The following is a 9,014-nucleotide window of genomic DNA, read 5'->3' on the forward strand; positions in this document are numbered from 1 at the left end:
TATTAACTTAGGATTTCTTTAGGATTAGGCCTGGGCCTAAGTCTTTATCCAGAGTACCTGAGATTGAGTAGGTATCTAGAAACAGGTTGGTTGGTTGGTGGTTGGCTGGTTGAGTAGGTGGGATAACATAGTGTAGTAGTTTAGAATGAGAATGTCTGCATCCTAGATTTGCCATTTACTTTTGACTTGACCTTAGGCAAGTTATCTTATCTCTCTGGGTGTGAGTTGTCCTAAACATTAAGCACAGATAATATATCCACCTCAGAGCACTTGTTTTAGATTTAGATTTCAGATGTATTGAGTGCCTATTATATGCTAAACATTGTCATCACTTCTTTATATGGATTAACTGATTTAAACCTCTGTGTGAGGATCAAATGAAATAAATCACATAAACTGTGTAGCGTATAGTAAATGCTCATAAATGTTAGTTATTATGAAAAGAGAAACTGTGGGTATAGCTATGAATTTCTACTGCCAAAACACAGGCCTTAGATTCCTAGTCTTGGGTTTTCTTTCTGCAGCGTCTCCCTATATTCTTTAGATCCCAGGAGCTTTAGCCGTTGTTGAGACAGAAGGATGTATGGTCTGGATCTTAATAATTTCTCCTCTGCTTAATGGTTGGTTTAGTGTTCCTGACCCCAGACTTGGCCTGACTTGGATGAGTCCAGCCATTGTGGCCCCAGTGACTAAGTGTAGAACTCTCTTCTGGGAGATTGAGGTTCTTTGTGGACACATTTCTGTGCTAGATCCCAGAAGCAAGGTGACCTTTCACTTTTGCTCAGGTGCATGGAACCAGTGAGAGAGGAAGCTCTTTGACCTTTATTTGAGCTGACTTGCTAGGTTAACCAATGCTCTGTAAAATTGACTGATGCCCCTGGCACTCTATTCTGACTGAGTCATGTAAATGGGCTCAGCTATCTTGGAGCCAGTTAGTTCCCAAGACCCTTTGTGTCCTTTTCCTCTTGGCAGGCTGCTCTTGGCAAAGGCCATTCAACACTGGCCTTTAAATTTCATTCTGAATTTGGTGAGTTGGTTCTCTCAGTCCTTTGCGTGACGCTAACTGGTAAGTCGAGATGCACTTATGTGCCCTGAGTGACTTACAGTTGTACTGAACTCTTGATCCTTCCAGGTCGTCTGGTAGATGATGAAGTAGCCAGAGTCCGTGGTCAGGTTTTGCCTCTAGCCATGAGTAAACTTGTCATTCCACTTTGACGTGCCGTATAAACATTGTCGTTTTTCACCTATGCTGTGTCCTGGAAAAATCAAGAAGTACTATGCTTAGAGCATTCATTATCCAATGTCTTTTAACCATGGAGCCACCATATGTGAATCAGGTTAAAAGTGAATCTGCTTTCTTTTTTTTTTTTTTTTTTGTCTTTTTGCTATTTCTTGGGCCGCTCCTGCGGCATATGGAGATTCCCAGGCTAGGGGTCCAATCGGAGCTGTAACCACCGGCCTACACCAGAGCCACAGCAACGCGGGATCCGAGCCGGGTCTGCGACCTACACCACAGCTCACGGCAACACCGGATCGTTAACCCACTGAGCAAGGGCAGGGACCGAACCCGCAACCTCATGGTTCCTAGTCGGATTTGTTAACCACTGCGCCATGACGGGAACTCCTGAATCTGCTTTCTTAAAACCATTGAACTGCATGCGTTAAAATGTTTAAGATGGTAAATACATTTTAGAACATGTGTATTTTACTACTATTTAAATTGTTTTCAAAAATCAATCTGCTTTAAGTGAAACGGCAGTGAGGCCCTGGAATCTTGGCATCCCTCTCAGCGGACTCTGAGGGCTTCAGGCAACACAGCTGAGAAAGTACTGCTTCAGAGCAGGAATTGGAAGCCTCACTTTCCCTTGGGCTCTGGTGTGTGCAGTAATGCATGGCTTTGTGGAAGCTGCTTCAGCTACTGCAGTAGGGTAGAGGACCTCCTCGGCCTTCCCATGGGACATGTTGACTCTTCCTGATGGTGTGTCCTCCAGTAAACTCCTCAGGCACTCAGTGCCAATATAACTTGTCCCTGCCTTTCCCTTTCCCAGCACACTGAAAAAATCATCCATCATCAACATATATAAATACTTATTGAGTCAGTTTTTCATCACGTACTCTGTATATGGATATGCATCACCCAAGAAAAAATATATAGTCCTTTTGAAGGATATAAAATAAAAAGAAAAGCTCTTCCTGCCCACTTCTAGTCCCACACCTCCCCAGGTAAAACCATTGCTGATAGTTTTGTATTTTTTAATTGAGGTATAGTTGATTTACACTATTAATTACTTGCAGGTGTACAACATACTAATTCAAAATTTTTATAGATTATACTCCATTTAAGGTTATTCCCTGTGCTGTACCATATATCTTTGTACCTTATTGATTTTATATGTAGTAGTTTGTATCTCTTAATTCCCTACCCCCCCATCTTGCCCCTCTCCCTTCCCTCTCCCCACTGGTAACCACTAGTTTGTTCTCTATATCTGTGAGTCTGTTTCTGTTATGCTATATATTTTTGTTTGTTTTATTTTTTAGATTCCACATACAAGTGATAGTGTACAGTGATACTATTCTCTGACATCTTTCCCTAAACATGATACCCTCCAGTTCTACCTACGTTGTTGCAAAATGGCAAAAAGTCATTCTTTTCTATGGCTGAGTAATGTTCCATTGTATATGTGTACCGTATCTTTTTTATCCATTCCTCTGTCAGTGGGCACTTAGGTTGCTTCCACATCTTAGCTATTGTAATTAATGCAGCTATGAACATTTAGGTGCATATATCTTTTCGAGCTTTTATATTTTCATTTTCTTTGAATATGCAACTGGGACTGGAATTGCTCGATCATATGGTAGTTCTATTTTTTTTTTGTCCTTTTTTTGCCTTTTCTAGGGCCACTCCTTTGGCATATGGAGATTCCCAGGCTAGGGGTCTAATCAGAGCTGTAGCCACCGGCCTACACCTGAGCCACAGCAACTAGGGATACGAGATGCGTCCGCGACCTACACCACAGCTCATGGCAACGCCGGATCCTTAACCCACTGAACAAGGCCAGGGATTGAACCCACAACTTCATGGTTCCTAGCTGGATTCTTTAACCACTGAGCCACGACGGGAACTCCATGGTAGTTCTATTTTTAGTTTTTTTGAGGAAGCTCCATACTTTTTTCCATAGTGCTTGCACCAATTTACATTCCCACCAACAGTGTACAGGGGTTCCCTTTTCTCCACATCCTCGCCAATATTCATTAATTGTGATCTTTTTGATAATAGCCATTCTGATAAGTGTGAAGCGATACGTCGTAATGGTTTTGCTTTGCATTTCTCTGATGATTACTGATGTTGAGCAAATTTTATATTTTTTCCATCTGTATATCCTTTGAGGAAAATCTTTGCACATAAAGTTAGCTATCTATAATATATACAGGCCATTTTAAAAGTATAATTTTGCACTTTTCTCTTTTCACTTAATAACATATCTTGGTAATCACTCCATATTATCACTTAGCATTCCACATCAAGCTTTAAAACAGCTGCATAATATTACATTGAATAGTTGTACCATACTTTAATTGCTCCTCTAGTGATAGTATTTAGGTTGCTTCAGGTGTATCTGAAAAGCAAAGAATTTGAAACAATTTAAATTTTCATATTAAGGACTTTATTAAATCAGCTCTGGTGTGTGCTATATTATGGTATAGTCTGTGAGCCAGCAATCCCATTCTTGGGCATATATCCAGACAAAACTTTCCTTGAAAAAGACACATGCACCCACATGGTCATTGCAACACTATTCACAATAGTCAAGACATGGAAACAACCTGAATGTCCATTGACAGATGAATGGATTAAGAAGATGTGGTGTACATATATACAATGGAATACTACTCAGCCATAAAAAGAACAAAATAATGCCATTCGCAGCAACATGGATGAAAGTAGAGACTCTCATACTAAGTGAAGTAAGTCAGAAAGAGAAAGACAAATACCATATGATATCAATTATATCTGGAATCTAGTATAGGGCACAAATGAACTTTTCTACAGAAAAGAAACTCATGGACTTGGAGAACAGGCTTGTGGTTGCCAAGGGGGAGGGAAAGGGAGTGGGATGGACTGGGAAACTGGGGTTAATAGAGGAAAACTATTGCCTTTTGAATGATAAGCAATGAGATCCTGCTGTCTAGCACTGGGAACTATATCTAGTCACTTATGATGGAGCATGATAATGTGAGAAAAAGAATGTATATAGGTATGTGCGACTGGGTCACCTTGCCGTACAGTAGAAAATTGACAGAACACTGTAAACTAGCTATGATGGAAAAATTAAAAATCATTAAAAAATTAAAAAAATAAAAATGATATAAAAGTACAGTCAAAGCTATAGCAAAGTGTTCCCTATGATTTTTTTTTTCCCACTGTACAGCAAGGGGGTCAGGTTATCCTTAGATGTATACATTGCAGTTACAGTTTTTTCCCCCACCCTTTCTTCTGTTGCAACATGAGTATCTAGACATAGTTTGATTTTTTTTTAACAGGAAAAACAGTTTACAAATTCGTTTAAGTAGTTGAGTCCTGATGGGTTAAAAAAAAAAAAAAAAGGAGCAGGCATGCATGAAACAAGTATGAAAGGATGTGCACCAAACGGTTAAACTGTTAACAAAGGTTCTCTCTAGGTGGTTGAATTAATAGAGTTTTAAGTCTTTCTATCCATCTTGCTTATGTATATTTTCTACGTTCTCCAAAGTAAATGTATATTGTGTTAGTAATAAGAGAAATAATGCAGTAAAGGTTAATTATTTTAAAATGAATTCACATGCACTCTGTGGTATGGAAGCCGCACTCTCCTGTCCCTACTATGCTCATGGCACCCTACTTATAGTGAGGAAATAGGCAGCCAGAACCAGCTGTAGGAGGAAGAAAAATTTTCCCTCTACTGTTCTGGGAAGATGTGTTGCAGATGTGTTGCAGATGGGGTGGGATGCAGATGCAGAGCTGCACATATCGTCATCAGCAGCCCACTTCTCATACTGAGCGTCCAGCCAGGCAGGGCCTCCAAGGACCTTCTAGGTTCTTGGCTGAGATCCCTCCTGTAACAAAAGATATTAATAGAAAAACAAACCACAGTTTAATAACATGTATACTTCCTGTATATATGGGAGAAACCCAGGAAAAACTGAGAAACTCTCCAAAATGGCCTAAACCATCTCTTTAAATAGTGTCTCCAGCTGTCATTGCCTTCTTTATGGATAAGAATTTCTAGAGATTTGGTCATCCTCCTCTTCCTGGTGCAGAGAGGGAGATATCCTTTATAAATGACATATACAATGGAATATTACTCAACCATAAAAAAGAATGAAATAATAGCATTTGTAGCAACATGGATGGACTTAGAAATTATCATACTAAGTGAAAGAAGTCAGACAAAGACAAATATCATATGATATCACTTATATGTGGAATCTGGAAAAATGATACAAATGAACTTATTTCTAAAACAGAGAGAGACTCACAGACAGAAACAAACTTGTGGTTACCAAAGGGAAAGGGGGGACGGGTAAATTATGAGTTTGGAATTAACATACACACTACTACATATAAAATAAACAATAAGGACCTACTGTATAGCACAGGAAACTACTTGATATTTTGCAATAACCTATAAGGTGAAAGATTCTGAAAAAAAAACATATATATATATATATATATGTATATGAGAGTGTGTGTCTCCAAATTGCTGTGCTATATGCCTAAAACTAACACGACATGGTAAGTCAACTATACTTTATTTAAAATATATAAATGTCTCCTAGAAAGGGTAACTTCTACTTCATTTTCAAAGCTTTTCCTGTGCCTGCTCTTTCCTAAATATAATCAGTTCAAGCCAAAGAGGCACGTTTCAGGTGATATATTCTGTTCTTCTTCACAATGAACCTGGATCTTGCACTATGTGAGCTCCCAGTCCAACCAGCAAAAGCAGGGAAGACAGCTACACAGTGTGGAGATGTGCGAATTGACGAGTCTTTGAGGCTCACATATGGAGTGCTGAGGAGGACCAAGCAGAGGAATCGATCCTTGAAGAATAGCATTCAGGGAAGGCTTCCCAGTGGAAACTGGAAGAACAGTAGGATTTTCAAAGGCCAAAAGGAGGATGGTTAGAGTCTTTCAGGCCCTGACAATAGTTAATAAGGCAGTAGCAGTAAGGTCTGCTGTTTTGTCAAATCAGCTGATTTGTCTACTGGTCACCAAAGAGGTGTGGTAAGTGACTAAGATCTTTTGTTTTATAATCTGACACATGTGAGTTCAAATTTCAGCTCTGTAATTTACTGGGTATTTGTGTAGGGAAGTTACTTTTTCAACCCCTGGTTTCCTTGTCTATAAAATGGGAATTATAATAGTACCTACCTCATCAGGTTACTGTAAAGATTAAGGAAATAACAGATATAGTACTACATAGCACAGTGCTGAATGGCACATAGTAAAGACCTAACATATGGTAGCTGTAATTATTATTAATTCTAACAAAGGAAACAATATATGTCACAGTATTTAAAAATTTGACTTAATAGTAGTAATGAAATAATGTACAGGTGATTCATAATTCTTAGAAGTAGCTGTCTTTTTCCCAAGGTCTCTGATATCAGGTGTCGGAAGATTCTATAGCCTATAGAACCCAAACAGGTATCTGAATTTCTAAGTGAGAGAACAAAATCATATATGGGATAGTGGTTAAAAAACATTGACCTTGGGCCCAGGAAGTCAGAGGTACAAGTTTCTGGCTCTGACACATGCACTGTGTCATGTTGCTTAAGTTCCTCTTGAATTCTAGGGCTCAGTTTCCTCATCTAAAAAATGGGAGTAATGACACTACCTACCGCATAAGGATGTCAGTATTAGAATTCTGAGAGGAGTTCCTGTCATGGGTCAGAGGAAACGAATCTGACTAGTATCCATGAGGACACAGGTTCGATCTCTGGCCTCACTCAGTGGGTTAAGGACATGAGCTGTGGTGTAGATCAGAGGTGCACCTCTGATCTGGCATGGCTATAGCTGTGGCGTAGGCCAGCGGCTACAGCTCCGATTTGACCCCCTAGCCTGGGAATATACATATGCCATGGGGGCGGCCCTAAAAAGCCAAGAAAAAAAAAAAAGAATTCTATGAGATAACACAGGTAGATTGCTTAGTGCCTGGTGCTCAGTGTATGCTCAGTTCATTCACTGAACAAATGTTTATTGAGCACTAATGATGTGCTGAGCTTTGTGCTTAGGCACTGGGAATACATCAGTGAATGAGGCAAATGGGGACCTTGCTCTAATGTAAAGTTTTCAGTGAATGCGAACTGCCAGTACTGCTATACAGGTATCCCTCACCGTCCCAAGTCTCACTATCTAGATATCCACTATAACCACTTAGAAATGCTTATCCCTGGAGTTACGTGGTGGCCTAGAGGTTAAGGATCTGGCATTTGTCACTGCTGTGGATGGAGTCACTACTGTAGTGCGGATTCATTCATTGGCCTAGGAACTTCCACATGCTGCAGGCAGGGCCAAAAAAATGTTTATCCCAAGTCATTATTCAAATTGAAAGTTCTCAGATGAAAGCATTTGAGTTGCATGGGAGTCCCATCCAGAGACATAGAATGTACCCTTCTCTGGATAGGATAGCATCTTGAGTTCCAACCAATTAAAATCATTGAATATCATCACTATCATCTCCCTCACACTTTCCCTAAGAGTTTAGCTTTTCATGAGTCCTAGTATTTTCTTATTACAAGTGCCTGGGGGCACTATCAACCAAGGTCCATGTGGACCACATCTTGAGACTCTCTAACTTATTATTTCCTTATTTATTTATATTACAGTATATGTTCGCTGCAGTTTAGGAAGGAAATATAATTTGTTTCTGAGCTTGTGAATTATTGTACACCAAACATAGAATACCTATTGATGAGTTGCTTTGTGTTAAATAATTAGATATTGACATGTTCAGTGGTTTATATTATTAATAAATACTTTGTAGATTGATGTATGTAGTTGTTTGAGAGAGTTTTAGCAATAATTAGGAAAATTTGGAGCTTTTGGTTGAACTAGGAAAATATTATTATTTTCCCATTCAAAATAATGGAATATAGGGTTCTACATTATGATAATTCACTATATAACATGGTCTCAGTAATATTTTATATTTTAATATGCAGTGGTGCCTAATATTTTATATTTTAATAGAACCACTGCTATGACATTACTTCCACCCACTATCTAGTGCTTGTGAACTAAAAATTGCCACCTACTAACTTCTACCAACTATTGACCCCAGCATTATATTTCCAATCTTTGCAGAAGCTAATGTTGCTCTCTTGCTCTTCTGTATTTGAGTCATGTGGTCATGTGGTTGGGGTTGGGCCCTAGACCTCAAGGTAAAAGACGAGAAACTTTTTGACTTTGCTCCGGCTGATGTCCAAGGAAGGCTGCCTACGGATAAAATGTCCAACCCAGTCACATTTTTTTGTGACATTGAGGCCAAGCCAGGAAGATAGTGATCCTCAGAGCCAAGCATATTCGCATCGAGAAAGGAAACTTCACATGAAAAGGTGGCCTAGATGACCTTTTCCAAGGCACCAAGCTACTGCCTGCGGTGTGTGTGTGTGTGTGTGTGCTAAGCGTGTTGTCCCCTAGGGTATTGCAAAGGCACATAGTTGTTTGGGCAGGTATTGATAAGTGCCCAAATGGATAGTTATAGAATGGAAGTCTAATTTTATTACCAATTAAAAATGTTACCCCAAGCCACAGCAGTGACAACACCAGATCCTTAACCATTAGACCACCAGGGAACTCCTGATTAAAAATGTTTTCAACTATTGAATTTGGATTGGATAAGCAATGAGGTCCTGTTGTATAGCACAGGGAACTATATCCAGTCACTTGTGATGGAACATGATGGAAGATAATACGAGAAAAAGAACGTATATATATCTGAATAACTGGGTCACTTTACTGTACAGCAGAAATT

This window comes from Sus scrofa, chromosome X, assembly GCF_054392235.1.
Source record: "Sus scrofa isolate SSC_HxYL_T2T_F1_AM1 chromosome X, Sscrofa_HxYL_maternal_Yorkshire_Landrace_v2.0, whole genome shotgun sequence".
Taxonomy (NCBI): Eukaryota; Metazoa; Chordata; class Mammalia; order Artiodactyla; family Suidae; genus Sus; species Sus scrofa.